The sequence below is a fragment of the Loxodonta africana genome, chromosome 1, assembly GCF_030014295.1.
Source record: "Loxodonta africana isolate mLoxAfr1 chromosome 1, mLoxAfr1.hap2, whole genome shotgun sequence".
Taxonomy (NCBI): Eukaryota; Metazoa; Chordata; class Mammalia; order Proboscidea; family Elephantidae; genus Loxodonta; species Loxodonta africana.
Window position 1 is genome coordinate 158,000,984 of NC_087342.1, and position 21,299 is coordinate 158,022,282.

General features: G+C 36.6%; 1 long non-coding RNA gene across 1 annotated transcript in view; it reads right to left on the reverse strand.

Annotated features, from left to right (window-relative positions):
• Positions 1-505: 505 nt before the first annotated feature.
• The window catches only part of LOC135231883 (uncharacterized), a 99,714-nt gene continuing 78,920 nt past the window's right edge, over positions 506-21,299 (reverse strand). The window contains exon 3 of the long non-coding RNA XR_010322535.1: positions 506-518. This is a non-coding gene — a long non-coding RNA (uncharacterized LOC135231883). The remainder of the gene's footprint in view (positions 519-21,299) is intronic.

The following is a 21,299-nucleotide window of genomic DNA, read 5'->3' on the forward strand; positions in this document are numbered from 1 at the left end:
TAGCAAAAGTCTTAAAATAACTCTGAGTTCAAAATCCAAATCTTCATCTTCCAAAGTACAACAGCAGAACAGGCACAAGCTAGACATTTCCATTACAAATGGAAGACAGTGGAGGGAAAGAAGGCATAACAGGCACCAAACAAGTCAGCAGAACACAATACATTAGCCTCCAAGACTTAAAAATAATCCTCTGTTCTCTGAGACCATTTACACAATGGCCCTGCCCTCCATACTCTAGGTATTGGCCACACTCTCTGGTTCTGAGTGGATGCCCCTCAGCCCTGGGTCACTGGGACAGCAACTCTCCTCCCTTGGCTTTAGATGCACCATTCTCCTAGTCTATCTCGGTGAGATCCCACCTTGAGAAACACCAGAGGCCATAGCTCCACCCTTTGAAACCCCAGAAGTTGTGACCATACCTTTTGAGACTGACACAGTTCCACTTCTTTTGTTCCTTGTGTCTTCAGCTTCTGCTTCCTGTGTCCTCTTGGCCCTCAGGCCTCACACCTGCATCTGTCCTGCTGGGGCAAGTGTTCCAAAGCTCAGGAACTCTACCAATAATGCCTGGAGGCACTCCATTCCCAGTCAGAAAAGACGAAGTTTTCCTCATAATAAACCCAAAAAAACTCATTGCTGTCAAGTTCATTCCAAGTCATAGGTACCCTATAGTTGCTGAAAAAATAAAATCAGGACAACATTATCAGAAAATACAATACAGTGTACTCAGTCGTGTGTTCCACATCTGTCACTTGTTGTTAATCTTTATCAGGCAATTTTTATCAGTAAGTCGTTCTGAGATAAGCAAAATTGTCTTTTTGGCTCTTATAATTATGATTTTTTTAGAGAATGAGGCCCCAAACCAGCAGCTTCTCATCCATTAGGTGTGAAGTGTAGTGCTAGCTATAAATGTAAGCCCAAAAGTGGCTTCTGAAAAACTAAACAATATATGTGTGGGAATCTGCAGGTCTTATGATAAATGTTACTATATTGAGAAACCTCTGGAGTCCCTGAGTGCCACAAATGGTTAGGTACTCAGTTACTAACTGAAAGGGTCACAGTTTGAAAGTGCCTAGGAAGAAAAGCCTGGCAATCTACTTCCAAAGGATCACAGCCATTGAAGACCTTATGGAGCACAGTTCTAAAACACATGAGGCCCCCAGGAGTTGGAATCAACTTGACAGCAATTCGTTCGGTTCTTTTGAGGAGGAGCTTCTGCTCTGCATGTCCTGGATTTTGAAATAAAAAAGATTAGTGTTTGAATCCCAAACCCACCATTATTTGTTGTGTGATAGCTCACAAGTTAGGTAACCTCCCTACGCCCCAGTTTCCCCAAATGTAAAATGAGAAATATGGTTTTATTTGTACTGCTGGTAGCAGGTCTGCAGGTTTGCAAATGTGAAAACATTTAAAACTAGAATTTGAAATATTGGGGCTTATGAATGACACCAAAAGAATAGATATATGTGTCTCAGTTATATCCATAAAACACAACCTGAGACTTCTGTGGGAAAGATTAGTGTAAACTATTAAATTTCTGAAAAATTGTCCTTATCTATCTTTAAGCATTTCTGAAAGTTACTTGATATACCTTGTTTATCTTTTTTATAGTTCTGTTTGACATTTTGTCCTCTTTAAAAGTATCTATAAATATAAATACACTCATGCATAGCTTAATGTCAACAATACAGTCTATGAAGTAGGACGTTATGTGATTTGGACATTGTGCAAACACCATATTATAATGAAGGTCGTTTCAGCCATTCACTTCCAGAATAAGAAGGTTTCCTCCATATTAAAATTTTTCTGGGACAAATAACCTCCCTCTACGATTCTGGCATAGTGGTTAAGTGCTGCAGCTGCTAACCAAAGGGTCGGCAGTTCAAATCCACCAGGCACTCCTTGGAAACTCTATGGGGCAGTTCTACTCTGTCCTATAGGGTCACTATGAGTTGGAATTGACTCCACGGCACTGGGTTTGGTTTTTGGTTTATGATTCCTTTACCTAAGGTTTCAACAAATTCTTCTGCTGCCCTCACATCAGCACTCGTAGACTCACCACTCACTGTCACATTGTGCAGCAAAAAATGTTTGAAATGTTTGAACTACCCAGAGCTAGCACTAAACTTGATATTGTAGTCTGGTCCTGCTTTCTCTTTAAGCATCCCCAACAAGCTTTGTGCCTTAGCAGTGAGCTCAGTGTCCTTAGAGTGATTTGTTTTTGTGTTTTGTCCTCAATCCATGTCATTAGCAATTTCTCCATATTTGATATAGATCTTGCTCACATTTTCATTAGCATCGTAGCTTCCAGTGGAGTCGATCCTTAACAGCTTGGAGAATTTTTGTCCGGTGCAGCATGCCTAAATCTGCTATGCCATGTTCTCTGATTGGGATTTCTGAAGTCTATTATAATCTTATGGGACTATGGACGCATATGCTGTTGGACGTTACCTGAACAGTTGTTATGCAGCACGTGACTGTATTTGGCCTTTCTCAAGTCAATGTATTTTCTTCTAGTATTGACGCTACAAATTTCCTCACCTGCCCCCCACTTTGGTCAGTTGTGCTGACTTAACCTATATTGTAGTTTGTCTTTTCCTTCACTTAAGTTGACACCTGTCTGCTATCTAGCAGGTGATTTCCCCTTCCTTCCCCTCCCTACCCTCATAACCACGAAACGATTTTTTTTTTCTGTGCATAAACATTTTCTTGAGTTCTCATAATTGTGGTCTAGTGGTCTCATGCTGTATTTATTTCAGCCAGCAAATTGTCCTAAATTTTATAATAATAAGTATTCACATAAATTTTTTCATGAAAGAAATTATTCAAAAATGTTTATTAAATGCTTTGTTCTTTTGCTAACCAAAAGGTCAGCAGTTCGAATCTACCAGTCACTCCTTGGAAGCCTTATGGGGAAGTTTTACTCTCTCCTATAGGGTTGTTATGAGTTGGAATTGACTTGCCAGGAAAGTGTTTGATTTTTGGTTTCTTATATGCCAAGAACTAGTCTTAGTTTAATTCTCGCAATAGCTTATGAAGTGCCTACTATAATTACTTCTTTTTAACCAATCAGGCAACTGATACACAGAGATGATAACTAACTTGGACAAAGTCACCCAGCTAGTTAAAGAGGGGTTCTGGGTTTCAACCTTGGCAGTCTATTTCCAAAGCTCCAACCTAATCAAACTGATATACTGTCTCTCTGAAAGGTGATATTTTCCTGAGAATTCACATCTAAAATTTGACTAATTCATAAAATGTAGTCCATTATAATTAAGTTAAATTTTATATATATTTTAACCAATTAAAACAGGCAAATATTTACATAGTGCTATGTGCCAGAGCCCTGGTGGTACAATGGATAAGAGCTCAGCTGCTAACCAAAAGCTCAGCAGTTAGAATCCACCAGCTGATCCTTGGAAACCCTATGGGACAATTCTACTGTGCCCTATAGAGTTGCTATGAGCCAGACTCCACAGCAACAGGTTTGGGTTTTTGGTGTTTATCTATGTGCCAGACAACTAATAAGAACCTTACATTTACTACCTTATTAAATCTTACAGTAAGCCCCTATGAGCATGTCATACCCATTTGAAAGATGAGGAATTGAGAATGCCATAGGTTGAGAGCATTGCTGGGATTCAAGCCCTGATCATGCCTACAGCCAAAATCCATTCTCTCCTCTGCTACAGAACTGGAGATAGGTTGTGGGATAAAATCTTGGATTCTTGCAGACAACCAAAAACAGAGTGGTTTCGTGAAATTAAACTACAGGACTTGCTGCCAATTTCAGAGAAAGTTAAGAAAGAACAAACCACGGGATGTAAGAGCAAAGAATTAAATGGGGAATGAAAAGGTGCAAGTAGGAGATAAACTACTCCCCTCCCACCTCACCCTTCCACGATTCTTTTATCTATGTAAGTAGCAAAAAAGAAGTATACAAAGATAATTAGGAGAAAAAGATACAGAAATACAGACAAAATTTCTTCAATACCACAGTACATATCCTTTTTAATTGACTCTTTAAAAATTATCTTTATAACTGGTACCAGTTTGAGCTGTTCACATTCCCCTTAACTAGAAAAATCACTCTCAGAGTATTCGTGAATAGAAACTGCTTTTGTTCCTTTGAAATCTGTGCCCTAAAGTCTTACAGCAGGTTCACAAAATAATAAGGATTTTTGTGCTCTTGTTACTGTTTGTTAATTTCCTATGGCTTTCATCTGAAGATTGGCAAACTACCCCAATATCTTTATTCCAGAAAAAATTCAGTCCGTTTAGCAATTAGTGAGACAGGGATTTCTGAGGTTTGTACAGCGAGCAGTAAAGATACCCCTGGGCTGTACAGTGTAGGCGGTTATAAAACCTCCGGTTTAGACCTTTGCTTCTCGCCCTCTTTTGAGTGTGGGCTTTAGGACATTGAGAAGTGAACAAAGTGTTCCTTGCAGTGTAGTGTGTGAGCTCAGATTACGAGCAGTGTGAGGCAGGCATGTGATGCGTTTTACCCTTACTAAAAGGTTAATAATGGCACAGAGATGAAGCAAATGTTATTTATAAGGGTCTGATAGGGATCAGATGCTGACTGTTATAACATGATGTCCTTACAGTGATTCTCTGAAGTCGGAGATGTGGGATATGAAAGAAAGAGTCAAGGACGAACCCAACGTTCTTATTTTGAACAACTGGAAAACTGCAATTTACACCACTGAAAGGGGAATGACTGCAAATAATACATGTTCTGGGAGGAAAATCAGCAGTTGAGTTGGACACATTAAATGTGTATAATGCATCCAGTTAGAACTGGCCAGACTGTTGCTTACATGAGACATCTGGGTAGAAAATATAATTTGGAAGCCTTCCGCTTATAAACAGTATTTGAAGCCATGTGAATAGAAGGCATCACAAAGGAGTATATATAGATAGGAAAGAGAAGAAAAAAGGAAAGAGGAGAGCAAAGGAAAGGCAAGAGTGATGCATCTATATGATGTAGCACATAGCATAAAATGGCCCAATTACTCTCAAGGATTTTCACGTCAATATTGTGTGAGCGGTATTCATCCATTTTTATAGACTTCAACAAAGAAGCATATTTTCTGGCTGCCATTATAGGCAGCCATCTTGCTAGCTGAAGAAAGAAACCAACACCTACAGCCAAGAAAATAGCCAAGAAACAGAGCTGGAGACCAAATCATATTGCAACAGGAGACCTCCATATATATATATATATCCAAAAACCAACCCCACTGTCGTTGAGTCGATTCTGACTTATAGCGACCCTATAGGACAGAGTAGAACTGCCCCATAGAGTTTCCAAGGAGTGCCTGACGGATTTGAACTGCCGACCTTCTGGTTAGCAGCAGTAGCACTTAATCACTACACCACCAGGGTTTCCGTATACATATATATATTTTCTGTTATGTTACATAAGATATGGCTTTATTGTTAATTTTATTGTTTATTTGTTTCTTAGTTACAGAACAGGTACAGACCCTTCCATCTCAATAACTACTCATGTACTTTTTCTTCTCTGCGGAATGTGTTTCCTTCATTCTTTACTTGGATGACTTAAAGAGTCGACATATTTGTCATTGTTTTTCCCAGACAACCTCGGAATAGATGAGATACTCTTCTCTTCTGTTTCCATAGTACCACAATATGGAACTTACCCATGTTGCAACTGCACATTTATGTCAATTTTATTACACCTATACTGGGGAGAAGGTGTTAAACTTTGATTAAGAATTCCATCTTTAATATCCTCTGATTCAGTTATACAAACGTATTTTAAACTTTAAAAAGTGATAGATAATACCTCCAACATTTTCCTATCCTGTAAATTTTACCTGTTATTGTACACCAAGGAAATAAAATCTAATCTTGCCTTACAGTCATCACTTATCTCATTTGACTACCAACTATAAAACCTAATTTTTCTACTGAATGTGACAGGCTTTTGTTTACTAAATTATTTTCTTGTGACACAGATGTGAAAACTAAGTTAAGCCACATTTATGTTTTTTTTTTTTTTTGGGCAATAAATAGGTAATTTCAGATTTTCAACAATGTTTTAAATATGAAGGATATCTTCCTTAAAAAAGGTAAGGTTTTACATTTACTTAAAAATACTCCTTACAAGTAATCCCTTTTACATGTGCTGATGTTTGTTCCAAGTCATTTCTTAAGCAATTGATTGCACATTTGACTTTTTCTAACTGTGAAAGATAGCCCCCAAAATATGATTTTTCCCTCTTCATTTGATTTTGATACAACATGTCTCATATCTGAATCAAATTCTTGTTTCCCCAGCAAGAATTCATCTCTAAAATTCTGCTGTGTTTTCAAGTTCCTGCTGAAACTTGCTCGAGAAATCAACCAGAAAGTGAGAAACACATGCAAATGAATTTTTTCCTGGAAAGTGCCCTAGAAGAAACAGGTTCTACAATCTCAGAACAATATAAGTAAAAATAAAGAAAAAAAGGAAAGTAATTTGTGAAGGAAATAAATGATCCAGAGTGGACCAAAGAAAATTACAGTGAAGTTCTCACACTCCTTCCTCTAAAGTACGTAAACTTTCACTGGAACTTCAAGAGCCATTTCTCCTACTATAAAAGCATCTATAGGAGGGTTGTGATTTCCTCGGTGCATGTGTTTTCTTCGGCTTACATCCAGGGAGCAACACTTCAACAATAACCCATTTTCTGCATTTAGTAAGACAAATGAGACTTCCACAGGGGCAGAGGTGATTAGAACCCCCCAAAGAATGTCATTATGCTTGTGTCTGATGTATGGCTTCCTAGTGGATTGAAAGCACTTAGCCCATTGAAGTGGTTTAGGTAACTGTGAGTAGACACTATTTGTTATTATATTTCATATTTACACGCATTTCTTAATACTGATGTCTAAACTATGACTGACAATAAAAAAAAATTTTTTTTTACAATAATAATAGGAAAATAAAATGGAATGCAAAGAATGCTTCTAATACCTAGGAAAATAGCCCCAAATTTAATATTTAATTCGTATATATATATACATATATTTGAATATATAATAAACTTTTAAGTTTACCAAAGAACTTTCAGTGTGGAGTGGTTAGTAAACAGAACAGAAAATGTCTTAATAAAAAGTTAGGCTCTCATCTCAATCTTACTAACCCCAGTTATAATCTCCTGAATCAAGTTATTTTAAACATTTATGTTTGTATTTCTTTTGCTGTTGACTATCATCGTAAGGTTGTATTTCTGGGTTTATCAATCTTAAACAATAGCTAATTACTTCCTCATAAGACTATTGAAAGGAAGAAATTTAGGTGCTTAAAAAAGTAACTCGCATCCACCTCTACAGTTTTTTTTTTGATGGTTTTAGTTGGCAATGTGCTAGAAAATAAAATGAGTCTTCTGAGGAGAAAAGAGGCCATCGTTTCTAGCATTACTGATTTTCACAGTGTGAATAGCCCAACTATGGCCAATTTCAAGCCACCAGAAACTGGTTAAAAAAATTCCTGAAAACTTTGCAATTCAGTACAGGCCATCTCTGACATACCACTGAGTAATATGTAATTATATTGCTGGTCACCTTTATAACACTAAATAATACATTTCTATTTCTTTATTAAGGCTTCATTATTATTTTGACTCAGCCCTTTTATCTTTTCTTCTCCCTTCCTCTTTGCCTCTTCAACCAATGATTACTTCTACATTAAGATAATATTGATATTCAACTATAAAATTACACTGATTTTCCCTCTTGATTTTTAAAGTTGAAAACACAAGGAGTGTGCTGTCTCATTAGGGGGAGAGCAACTAGGAGTATATAGCAAGGTGTATAAAAGGTTTTGTATGAGAGACTGACTTGATTTGTAAACTTTCACTTAAAGTACAATAAAATACAAAAAAAAGTTGAAAACACATAAACAACAGTATATGAGAAAAACCATGTAACTATTGTTCATTGCAAATACAGATGGTGTCCTCATATTTCAGAATCACAAACTAGGGTACTTTAAGGGGCATGTTCCTAGCATCAATATTACTGACATATTCACTTCTAACATTGCATCCAGTGCTTGAAAACAGGAAACTTCTTAATTTTCCCCATATTTGGAACATATTTTTCTTAACTAGGTTTTCACTTCTTGGTTTTGTCTTGAATTTGGGGTTTTATTTTGTTTTGTTGGAGTTTCTAATTGCTTCGTATCTTCATTCTGTGTTCATTACATAACAACATGTGTTTATTATATTTGCACATTTATCTTTTCAATCAGAACTTTTGGGAAAATCTCTTTTATCCCAAGAAACCTCCTTCACAGACCCTCCCTTCCTCGTGCTCTATTCTGATGGCTTTTCTCTTTTGTATCATTTTTGTTACCACACTGTCCCAGGTTCAATCCAACTCTATTTATACTGTGACACAACTAAATAGCTGATTGTGGCTGGAGAAAACTCACAAATATGCTTACTGGTCTCCCTCCAATTCTATGACAACTAAACTCAAGTGAGCCTTGAGCAATCCTCAAGCCTGTTACATTGTCCTAAAAAAACACTCATTGTCTGCACCATTATTTCATATTTTCCTCTGTCTTCTCAAATATTCGTACCTCTTTTGCCAGCCTCACTCTCAGCTGATCTTTCTTTTTATTTTACAGAGAAAATAGAAGCAATTAAAAAAAAAAAAAAAGGCCTTCTCAACTGGCATAACAAAATGTATTAAGAAAACATTCTTCATTCCACTTTGGTGAGTGGGTCTGGGGTCTTCAATGCTAGCAAGCAGCCATCTAAGATGCATCATTTGGTCTCAACCTGTCTGGAGCGAATGTGAATGAAGAACACCAAAGGCGTAAGGTAGAGATGAGCCCAAGGGACAGAAAGGACCAGGTAAACCAGAGACTACAACAGCTTGAGACTGGAAGAACTAGGTGGTACCCAGCTACCACCTATGACTGCCCTGACAGGGAACACAACCGAGATTCCCTGATGGAGCCAGAGAACAGTAGGATGCAGACCTCAAATTCTTGTAAAAAGACCAGACTTACTGGTCTGATTGAGACTAGAGGGACCCTGTAGCTCCTGGTCTCTGGACCCTCTGTTAGCCCAAGGCTGGAACCATCTTGAAGCCAACTCTTCAGACGAGATTGGACTGGACCATAAGACATAAAACGATACTGGTGAGGAGTGAGCTTCTTGGCTCAAGTAGACACATGAGATTATGTGGGCAACTCCTGTCTGGAGGTGAGATGAGAAAGCAGAGGGGGACATGAGCTGGTTGAATGGACATGGGGAATACAGGGTGGAGAGGAGGAGTGTGCTGTCTCATTAGGGGGAGGGCAGCTAGGAGTACATAGCAAGGTGTGTAAAAGTATTTGTATGAGAGACTGACTTGATTTGTAAACTTTCACTTAAAGCACAATAAATAAAAAATTTTTAAAAAGCGTAATTTGAAACACATACAGTAAAGTGATTAATATATAGTATTGTGTTTCAGTAGCAAATATATAGGGAAAAGTAAGCTCAAATTTAACTACTTTTTCTCTCATTAAATAATACAAAAAACTTCTTTTATTAATTGATATTTAAATTTGTACATTTCACACTATTAAAATGTGTACACATTATTTTTTTAATTTTAGTATTTAATTTCTTAATTATGAGATAAGAAAGAAGGTCTAGGCTGCTTCATGAAAGCATGTTTCCATAAATGACACTATTATGATATTATTTGTTTCTTGTACCCAATAAATAAAAAAATTAAATATACTGAAAATAAAAAGACCTTCTGTATGTTTGCTTACAAGCCTACCAGCCCATCTGTACCTGTGTCCACATACTCAGCCTTTCATTCTGTTAAGAGGAACACTGGATCTTGTCTCCTGTCCCCTACTCAAGGTTATTGCTCTTGGAGGGCTCTCGTGCATCATCAAATTTTTCTTTCTATTGAATAATTTCTATAATCATAGAAACATTATGTAGTATATACAATCTCAAATTTTTATGTAAGACAGTGTTGTATGGTCACAAACAAAAATAGAGCAAGAGAATAGAGAGCTCTATTCTCTATTGCGATGACAAAATATGCTTATATGTTAATGTGGTATAGGACAGAGATAGCATGGCAGATCAGTTTAGAAAGGATGGGTTAAAAAGTATGGTGCTGAAACTATTAGTTTTTCTTTTAGAATAAGATGAATTTGGAACCGTATTTTACTCCAGTCACAAAAGTTAATTATAAGTAGGTTCACACTTCAATACGGAAAATAAATCTTTAAAAATTTAGTCAGAAATATAAGAGAATATTATCACCTTAGCACAGTAAAGATCACTTAAATAAAGCTAAAAATAGCATAAACATATTAAGTGAAATATTAATTTGATTACAGTAAGTATAAAAATTCAGAATTTTATCTTAAAAAATGGAGGACTAGCTTGCTTCAAAATAAACCACCTACTAAGAATAACTAGGTTATGTATCCTACAACAGAGGTCAGCAAACAAAAGCCCAAGTGCCAAAGTGCCAAATCCACCCCATCACCTGCTTTTACAATAAAGTTTTATTAGAAAAACAACCACATCCATCCATTTACCTATTCTCTATGATGGATTTTTGTTCCCCCATAGAGTTGAGCAGTTGCACAGAGACCTTATGATCTGCAAAGCCCAAAATATTTACAGAAAAAATTGTGGACCCTTTCTCAGGAAAAGTAATGTGCTTCCTCTCTGGTTGTACAATTAGGTTTATTTTCCATTAGACATCGCCCCTGAATGGGAATACATAACAATAAACCCATTGCCACTGAGTCGATTCTGACTTACAGCACCCGTATAGGACAGAGTAGAATTTCCCTATGGTGTTCCCAAGGAGGGCCTGGTGGATTCAAACTTCTGGCCTTGTGGTTAGCAGTTGACCTCTTTACTTCACTGATTTTATTAAACATTTATTACTTAGAATGTCTTTTGAATTTTAAACGTATTATTACTGTCATCAGCCTCACATTAACTTATAAGTGGGCACGATCATAACAAATTATGGATAACATTTCAAAGAATGGGAATTCCAGAACACTTAATTGTCCTCATTAGGAAACTACATAGATCAAGAGGCAGTTTTTTTGCACAGAACAACGGGATACTCTGTGGTTTAAAGTCAGAAAAGGAGTGAGTTAGGATCCTTTCACCATATCTATTCAATCTGTAAGATGAGCAAATATTCCGAGAAGCTAGACTATATGAAGAAGAACATGGCATCAGAATTGGAGGAAGACTCATTAACAAGCTGTGTTATGGAGATGACACAACCTTACTTGCTGAAAGTGAAGAGGATTTGAAGCACTTACTGATGAAGATCAAAGACCACAACCTCCAATATGGATTATATCTCAAGATAAAGGAAATAAAAATCCTCACAACTGAACCAATAAGCAACATCATGATAAATGGAGAAAAGATTGGAGTTGTCAATGATTTCATTTTACTTGGATCTACAATCAACACCTATGGAAGCAGCAGTTAAGAAATCAAAAGAAGCATTGCGTTGGGCAAATCTGCTGCAAAGTTCTCTTCAAGGTGTTGAAAAGCAAGGATGTCACCTTGAAGACTAAGGTGCACCTGACCCAAGTCATGGTGTTTTCAATTGCCTCATATGCTGTGAAAGTTGGATGATGAATAAAGAAGACCGAAGAAGAATTGATGCCTTTAAATTGTGGCGTTGGCAAAGAATATTGAATATACCGTGGACTGTCAAAAGAATGAACAAATCTGTCTTGGAAGAAGTACAACCAGAATGCTCTTTAAAAGCAAGGAAGGCAAGACTACGTCTCACATACTTTGGACATATTATCAGGATGGACCAATACTTGGAGAAGAACATCATGTTTAGTAAAATAAAGAGTCAGTGAGAAAGAAGACCCTCAAGGAGATGGATTGACACAGTGACTGCAACAATGAGCTTTACAATAGTAACAATTGTGATGATGATGCAGGGCCAGGCAGTGTTTTGTTCTGTTGTGCATAAGGTCGCTATGAGTCAGAATGACTCAATGGCACCTAACAACAACAACAATGAGTGCTTGACATCAGCGACATGAAGAGCTTGAGGCACAAGGAAAACCAGTAATACTGATTTTGTCTTTATTTAATTTTTTTATACTATATCATGAATGTTTTGAATTAAAAGTAACTTTAAAAATATTGCACTGAATATTATTTATCTTGATTACTCTGTTTTTGGCATGCCCTTATATTTTTTATTCACTTGCTTGACATAATCTTCACAGCTCTTATTATATGATATTGCCATTCAGGAACAATCATATGACTGTGAATACCTATATTAGAGGGATATTATAGCAATACCCATAGCCACAACTTTTCTGTCACACTTCTAATGTTACCAATTATAGCACATTTAACTATTAGTTCTTATAGATTGAAGCATTTTAATTTTCAAGAACCCTGTTGTGATGTCTAAGGTTGTATGTCAATTTAGCTGGGCCATGATTCTTAGTGGTTTGGCGGTTATGATGTAGTCTGGCAGTTACATAACAATGTAATCACCACCATGTTGAGATCTGTTATAAGTAGCCAATTAGTTGAAAGGAAGTTCCTTGGGGTTGTGGCCTGCATCCACTATACATGGGCTTTCTGGCAAAGCTCACTGACTCTTGCTCTGCTCTGAATCTTGCATTGGGTTCTTCATCATCTGACCTCGAGTTCTTTGAACTTGAGCCAGTAGCCTTCTGTCTGACCTGCTGATCTTGGATTAGTCAGTTACCGTAGCTAGGTGAGTCAGGAGAAGCCTCCAGCCTAATGCCTGACTCACAGACTTGGGACTTTCCAGTCCTATAATTGTGTGAGCCATTTCCTTGATCTAAATCTCTCTCTATGTGTGTATATATATACATATGTACACACACCCATATGAATGTATATAGAGCCCTTTTGGTTTATACACTCATATAATATACATGCTTTACTGGTTTTGCTTCTCTAGAGAACTCAGCCTAAGACATCTATGTTAAAATGTAGAGGTAAGATACGAAGTACACCAAAAAACCCATTGCCTTCAAATTGATTCAGACTCATAGCAACCCTATAGAACAGAGTAGAACCGCCCCATTGGGTTTCCAAGGAGGAGGTGGTGGATTTGAATAGCTCACCTTTTGGTTAACAGCCTCTTAACCATGGCATCACCAGGCCTCCAAGATACAAAGTATAATTTTAAACCATTTCAGCTTGTTATGTATGAAGTTTTCTAATATGAAAACTAACTGAAGGAGAATAAGACAGAGAAGTGCAAAATTTTAACGTGGAACAGAGGAAAGATATCTTCTCAAGCAAGACAGAAAAGCGAACCTTAGAGACAAGGTGTTGGCATCCAAAAATCAGCATGAGATCAATGACTGCCTGTAGATGGAGACACCTGGAAGTTTTTAAAACTGAGAGATGAGAATAACAAAGTCAAGCCTCTACTTTTACCTGGACTAATTTCCCTAGCTTTAATTGTACATAATGCATTATCCATTACAAAAAAAATAAAATCTCAAAAATGCGTACTGCTCTAGCAAATGGAACATTTAAGAGGATTTGTATATTTTACTCACTTACATTTTAAACTTAACCTTTCTGAACATGTTTAAAAATTTATAAAAAAAATTCAGTTGCATTAATAAAATCAATAGCAATAATAATAATTAATATTGAGTGACAAGAAATGCCAAGATGATAGGCATCTTTATTTGTGATCAACGTTGGCAAGGTGGAAGCAGCACATTTACTAATGGAAACATACAATCATAAAGTATTTCATGCATAAATATCTACAACAAAATTATCATTTTCCAGGAATGAAAACACTTCAAAAATTATGGTGTGCAGAGCTCTAAATTGATTCTATAAATGGATTCCAGAAAATCATTTAACAGATGGCTGTATTTAAAACGCCACTCAAACTTCCTGACTACTTTAAAGGTGAAGTCGTCTATGCCCAAAACTGTTGTGATAAGAAGCACAAAGGATTTATATTTTCAAAGAGAACTAAATACTTGGCATAACAAAAGATACCAAAAAACACAAAGACAGTTTCCAATTAATCGATACTGATATCAGAAGGCAAATTAGAGTTTTAATTATTCATCAGACTTAATTTTCATACAGACAATTCTCAGTCATCAAAATCTAAAAATTCTTCATCTGTATCATGATTGCAGTTTTGATTGTCATCATAATCATTTACTTTGCTCTGTTCTCTCCCTGAGAAACCGTGTAGTTCAATGTTAAGAGTACGAATCCTGGAGAAAGCCTGCCGCATTTACAGCCTAGGTGTGTGATTTTAGGCAAGGTACATGATTCTTGACTCTTAGTTTTCTCATCTATAAAATGCATACAAAATGGCAATTTTATGGGGTCTTTAATAGCTAAATGACATGGTGCAATTCCTGACACATAGAAAGTACTTGTTAACTGTTAGCTATTAATGTTATAATTAAAAAGAATGATGAAAATATACTTCATAAAATTGTAGAATTAGCTTTTAGGGAACATTTTTAGCCACAGACAACACCCCAGATGTGTTTTATTGTAAAAACAACAAAAAAAAGAGTCTGTGTTTATACACGTTTTCTGCTATCTAATCTTCAGAGTCTATCTGACTGTATACATGCCATTTGAACACACCTTTTCTTTGGGAGCTGTTTATCCTAAATCTGGCCATTTTATCACAGTTCAAGTCCACCAGGTGCTCCTTGGAAACTCTGTGGGGTGGTTCTACTCTGTTCTATAGGGTTGCCATGAATCAGAATTGACTCAACAGCAATGGGTTTAGTTTTTGAATGGGTTATGTGGATTAGAGAGCATATGGATCCATTCACGAGGAGAATGACATCTTGGAGAAACCAAATCTAGAAAACGCTAAAACTTGAACAGCCTTCCCCTCCCTGCTCAAAACAAAGGCATAGAATGATGGTGGTGTCCATGGTCAGGTGAGACCTAGCTTAATAACAGGTGCTTTTATTCTGTGAGTTTTTTTTTTTTAAATAATCTTAAGAATTGTAAATGGCAAACCATGATTAGCCACCCCAAAAACTTATGATCTACTTATTATAGATTGAAGATGTATAAATACACACTTTTAGACTGAAGAAAAAAAAAACACTTTTTTTTTTTTTTTTTAAGAATTTCAAAACAGGTTTCAAGAGTTGGAGCACAACATTTTTCCAGGAAACAGACGCATCAAAAAAGCTATTTTTAATACTATAAAATAAAATTAGGAAATTAAAGTTATCATTCAAGTAATGCATGCTTTCTCTTTTGCATTAATATTAAAAAAAAACCACTGCCATTGAGTCGATTCCGACTCCTAGAGACCTTATAGGACAGAGTAGAACTGCCCCATAGGGTTGCCAAGGAGCACCTGGCGGATTTGAACTGCTGGCCCCTTGGATAATAGCTGTAGCACTTAACAACTATGCCACCAGGGTTTCCCGTATTAATATATGTCACTTTATTTATACAGATGTAGACTTTGTTGGTGGTCACCCAACCAACTTGACAGTACCTAACAACAAGAGACGAACCCAGATCATATTCAGTAATTTTTCCTATTCTCAATTCCAAAGTGGGATCCTGATTATATAATCAAGCCATGCATGGTATTCCCTTCGGCAGGTGAATTAGAGTTTTTTGGCCTCTGAAGCCTATAAAATGGGAGTACTCTTTTAAAAAATAATAATGAGTAAAAGTAAAAAAAAAGATATGATTAAATATATAAATACGATAAATAAATAACAAATCACACATTTTAAGAAGGTGACTAAATATTACAGACATAACAAAATCCATAAAAATAATATAATATTTTTAATGAACTGCTTGGCTCTCCTCTACATTTTTCTGTCCTTAAAGATTGCAAAGTCCTTGATCACCACTTCATATGAAACAATTTTATGCTATCATTTCCTACAGAGAGAATGGAAAGATGCCTCACTCTTTCATCCAACAAAGTTAAAATCAAACCTTTTTATTATTGATGATTGTTGTGGTTGTTGTTGTTAGGTGCTGTTGAGTTGGTTCCACCTCATACCAACCCTATGTAAAACAGAACAAAGCAGACAAGAAAAAAACTTCCACTTTTACAAGGTAGAGAGGAGAATTCAATACTGTTTATAAGTTTGCTCATCTGATAGTGGAAGGAAATTCCATGCACTAGTTTTCTATTCTCTAAATTTCAAAAAATTTTCCACGCCTCTATCCACATCTTAGCAGCCCTGGTGGTGCAGTGATTAAGCCCTCAGCTACTAAACAAAAAGTCAGAACCCACTACCTGCTCTGCAGGAGAAAGATGTGGCAGTCTGCTTCTGTAAAGATTACAGGCTTGGGAACCCCATAAAGCAGCTCTACTCTGTTCCATAGAGTTGCTATGAAATGAAATCTACTCGACGGCAGTGGGTTTGGTTTGGTTTTGGTATCCACGTCCTTCCAATCCCACACACTGTTAGATATGCTTATATCATGATTCAGCCTCAGTCCCTGCACCTGTATGTCACATTTGCTTCATGAGTCAGCATAGTGGGCAGCAAGTCAGAGGCTAGGGAAAAGTAAACTAGACCAGTTAAAGGTGAAAGTGACTTCAAGCCATATCAATGTACTCCAATACCCCAAACTAAGTGAGCCCCCAACTCAAATTTTCTCTCACAGAATGCCCCAAAATGTTCAAAGCCACTCAAACGCCATGTGAAATAAAAGATAATGTGATGGAAGATGAATCAAAGTTAAAGGACATGGAAGTCTTAACTGAATGTAGTTAAATCTCTTATTTTAAAAATTTTGCATATATATATATATATATACTCATTTGAACATGTTGATAGGACCTCTCACCAGTCTTAGAAAAAGTCCACGCAAGTGATGTAACTGGTAAGTGATGGGCCTAAAACTTTATTTATCTTTACGTTAATTCTCCCTCTGTCTTTGGTGATTCTTTCTGGTCCATGTTTGAGTACGTAATTTAAGCTAATCCAATCAGGATGAGGAGAGGTACTATTTTACATGGGAGAGAGGTTTCTCTACCTTCCTCCTCCTGCCGCATATGAACAAAACAACAAGAACTGGTTTCAGGGTAAAATTAATGCTAGCTAAGTGAATATCAAGTTGCAATATTGAAAGAGTCTATGGGGAAAATATTAAACGACTCAGGAAGCTTCAAAAGAAGATGGAAGAAACACAGAGTCACTATACCAAAAAGAATTAGTCAATGTTCAAACATTTCAAGAGGCAGCATATGATCAGGAACCGATGGCACTGAAGGAAGAAGTCCAAGCTGCACTGAAGTCAGTGGTGAAAACAGGCTCCAGAAATTGACGGAATACCAATCAAGATGAATCAATAAATGGATGCAGCATTGAAAGTGCTCACTTGTCTATGCCAAGAAATTTGGAAGACAGCTATCTGGACAACCAACTGGAAGAGATCTATATTTATGCCTATTCCCAAGAAAGGTGATCCAACCAAATGTGGAAATTATTGAACAATATCATTAATATCACACATAAGCAAAATTTTGCTGAAGATCATTCAAAAGCAGCTACAGCAGTATATCCACTGGGAACTGCCAGAAATTCAAGCCACATTCAGGAGAGGACATGGAACAAGGGATATCATTGCTGATGTCAGATGGATCCTGGCTGAAAGCAGAGAATACCAGAAAGATGTTTACCTGTGTTTTATTGACTATGCAAAGGCATTCGACTGTGTGCATCATAACAAAGTATGGATAACATCGTGGAAAATGAGAACTCCAGAACACTTAATTGTTCTCATGAGGACCCTGTACGTAGACCAAAAGGCAGTTGTTCCAACAGAACAAGGGGGTACTGCATGGTTTAAAGTCAGGAACGGTGTGCTTCAGGGCTGTATTCTTTCACCATACCTATTCAATCTGTATGCTGAGCAAATAATCCCAGAAACTGGACTGTATGAAGAACAGGGCATCAGCGCTGGAAAAAGACTCATTAACAACCTGCATTATGCAGACGACACAACCTTGATCGCTGTAAGTGAAGAGGACTTGAAGCACGTATTGACGAAGATCAAAGACCACAGCCTTCAGTATGGATTACGCCTTAACATAAAGAAAACAAAAATCCTCACAACTGGACCAATAAACAACATCATGATAAATGGAGAAAAGATTGAAATTGTCAAGGATTTTATTTTGCTTGGATCCATAATCAATGTCCATGAAAGCAGTAGTCAAGAAATCAAAAGGCACATTGCATTGCGCAAATCTGTTGCAAAAGGTCTCTTTAAAGTGTTCAAAAGCAGAGATGTCACCTGGAAGACTAACGGGTGGTCTGATTCAAACCATGGTGTTTTCAATCACCACATATGTATGTGAAAGCTGGGCAATGAATAAAGAAGCTTGAAAAGGACTGATGCCTTTGAAAAGTAGTCTTGGCGAAGAATATTGAATATACCATAGGCTACCAAAAGAACGAACAAATCTGTCTTGGAAGAAGTACAATCAGAATGCTCCTTAGAAGCAAGGATGGCAAGACTACATCTCACACACTTTGGACATGTTATCAGGAGAGATTAGTCCCTGGAGAAAGACATCATCTTAGTAGAGAGTCAGTGAAAAACAGGAAGATCCTCAAAGAGATGGACTGACTCAATGGCTGCGACAATGGGCTCGAGCATAACGAAGATTGTAAGGATGGTGCAGGACCGGGCATTGTTTAGTTCTGTTGTACACAGGGTTGCTATGAGTCAGAAATCACTGTTGGTTTCCAAAAATCGGTGTAAACTGTATTAAATTATACAACTATCTTATATGGAAAAAAATTCTTCTCTTAAATAATATACATTTTTATGACTTCTGATACTTTTTATGTATAACAATAGATCATTTCAAGTATATTCAGGTATATTAAAAGAGTTAATAATCAGAATTTACGTTGTTGTACTAGTCATCATACCCCCCAAAAAAAACCCAGTGCAGTCATCATAAAGGATCCTTTAAATGAAATATTTTCTTTAAAATATTTTAAAATATATTTTTAATTATTTTCAAAATTCAGAAACAAAGCTTAGGAGTCACAGAAATTTTACGGTTAGTGCATTTTCCCACTCATGAGGTGTATTTTAATAGTCGCTTTGCATATCTCCATTAGACTTATTTCAAGGCATGAAACTGAAAAATAATTTACTTTTATTCTTCAAAAAAAGCAGATAAATTCATAATTCCCTTAAGACTCAAAGCTCAATTAAAGTTCTGCTCCTGAAAGACTATTTACTATCCTTTGATTTACAATCATTAAAGCTCTGGGAACTCCCAGGTAGGAGACAATCAAGCGCATAACACGAGTGAGAGAAAAGTGATTAAACATAGAGAAAGGAAAAAAAAAGTTTTGTTTAATAATTCCAAAAAAGAGCATAACAAAAGGCATTGTCAGAAGCATTAAAATTCTTTGAAAGGCAAACCAAAAATCTAAAAGCAGACAGAAGTAAAAAATAATACATTCAGAGGAATACTGACTAGTTTGAATCTGAAGAAATTTCCCCTTTAATATTGAAACAGAGTTTGCACCCTGATGTTTGTTAGTGGAGTGAGGAAGCAATATTGAAAAACGGAAGCAAACAAAAACTATTTCGTAGGCTTTGACACCACATTTCTATTCCATATGCTTCACGTTTCCCAAAATGTTTCGTATTATGAGAAGACTGGGAGTGCAGGTCTTACAATGGGGTATTCTCACTATGAGACCCACTTAAAGAGGTTTCCGAGGGTCCCAAAAAGAAGTGATCCAGCCTTTTGTTTCTAAATGGATGTCATATTTATAGACGTTTTTATGTGCAAATCTTACAGAAATATGTTTACAAGAGGACTGTCAATCATTATATTGTATTGTTTTTTCTACGTTATGCCACAGTTAAAATTGTTTAGAACTGTTTGAAAGAGAAACTGAATTTTATACTTTTCTTGCAGGTGTTTGGCATCCTTTCTACAAATCTACTTCTTCTGAAAACACTGAATAAAAAATGTATGCCGTATATATTTGGCTCAATAATAACTATTCTCAGGTGTTACAGTCCTTTTAGGATTATGATGTCTCTTTTTTTATCAGCTATTTTTCTCTGTTGTCCAAGGAGCTACAGTTTATTAGTTGGACAATATAAATAATCACTGCTAAGAAAGCATATTTTTATTTTACTCTTCTCCATAACTCTTACTACCTCAATTAGGATACAGAATTTTATTTATTTATTTATTTATTGTGCTTTAGGTGAAAGTGGAAACCCTGGTGGTGTAGTGGTTAAGAGCTACGGCTGGTAACTAAAAGGTCAGCGGTTCGAATCCATCAGGCGCTCTTTGAAAACCCTATGGGGCAGTTTTATTCTGTCCTATAGGGTTGCTATGAGTCAGGATCAACTCAACAGCAAGGGGTTTGGTTTTTTTATGGGTTTAGGTGGAAGTTTAGGGCTCAAGATAATTTCTCATTCAAAAATTTACACACATATTTTTTGTGCCCTTGGTTGCAATCACCACAATGTGCCAGCACGCTCCCCTCTTCCACCCTGGATTCCCTGTCTCCGTTGGTCCGGTTCCTGTTCCTTCAGGATACATAATTTTTTTGACATTATTCCTGCACTCATTGAGTTTTCAGTCTAACTTGAGAAACGAGGTACAACAATGATATTACAAGTGATAATAAAAATAGCCAAGAACACAAAGAGAATATTAGAGGATACGAGAGTGTTGAGTGAGCCCTGTTAATTTTTTTTTTTTTTTTTGGTTATGAAATACTTGAAGTCTAAATGACTACAGAGACAATAACAATCTTATGTTCCTATCATTCAATGGTCACGTTAGAACTATTTATACTCTCCGGTTAACCTATCCTCCCAATCCAGACATCATGCTTCTGTGTCCTTCATATACACTAGACACTGCCCTGATCACAAGCTTTAAATGACTTCAAGTTGCCTATAGAAAAAGACTTCACATGCTTTTCTGAGTTTTTGATATCCTCCATATTTTTTTTCCTTTCTGTTTCCCCAATCTCATTCCTTACTGTTTCCAATATAAATCCTCTACTCTAGCTACTGTAATCCATGTAGGCTTACTCAGTTGCTCAATGCTCCATGCTGCTTTCTGCCTTCTTTCATATGTTTGGTCTTCCTCAACCCTATGGTTGTTTGTGAAGGGATATTTTTTTCTGCTATTATCTAAATTTACTTATATTTTAAGACATCCCAAACTTCACCACTCCCGTGATACCTGCGTTGTTATTCTAGTGTAAACAAATTTCTTTCTCC